Source organism: Lipotes vexillifer, unplaced genomic scaffold, assembly GCF_000442215.2.
Source record: "Lipotes vexillifer unplaced genomic scaffold, Lipotes_vexillifer_v1.1 scaffold343, whole genome shotgun sequence".
Lineage (NCBI taxonomy): Eukaryota > Metazoa > Chordata > Mammalia > Artiodactyla > Lipotidae > Lipotes > Lipotes vexillifer.
The window spans coordinates 1,689,508-1,689,860 of NW_006777506.1; positions in this window are offsets into that span (position 1 = coordinate 1,689,508).

Here is a 353-nt window from a genome sequence, read left to right on the forward strand (position 1 = left end):
TAGGACAGGTGCTAATATTAGCTGTAACATTTATTCATAAATTCATTCAACCATCTATGGAGCCACCAGAGACGTAAAGATTCTCTGGTGCTGGGTTTCATAAGGGATCAGCAAACAGGGTCAAGAGAGAAAAAATGTTGAGCTTTATTTTAAGCTTCTGATTGTGTTTTCCATATCAAGCTTAATAAAAGCTTAATTGGGGCAATTCATCGCAAATGTCCTGCTTCTTGATTCTTTTGACAGAAACTAGCTACCATGGCAGACAAAGGGATTTTACAAGGATTATTATGCAATGTTGTACAATCAGCCAAAACTGCATTATGCTCTGTATTTTTGAAGAGCCTGGCATTCCT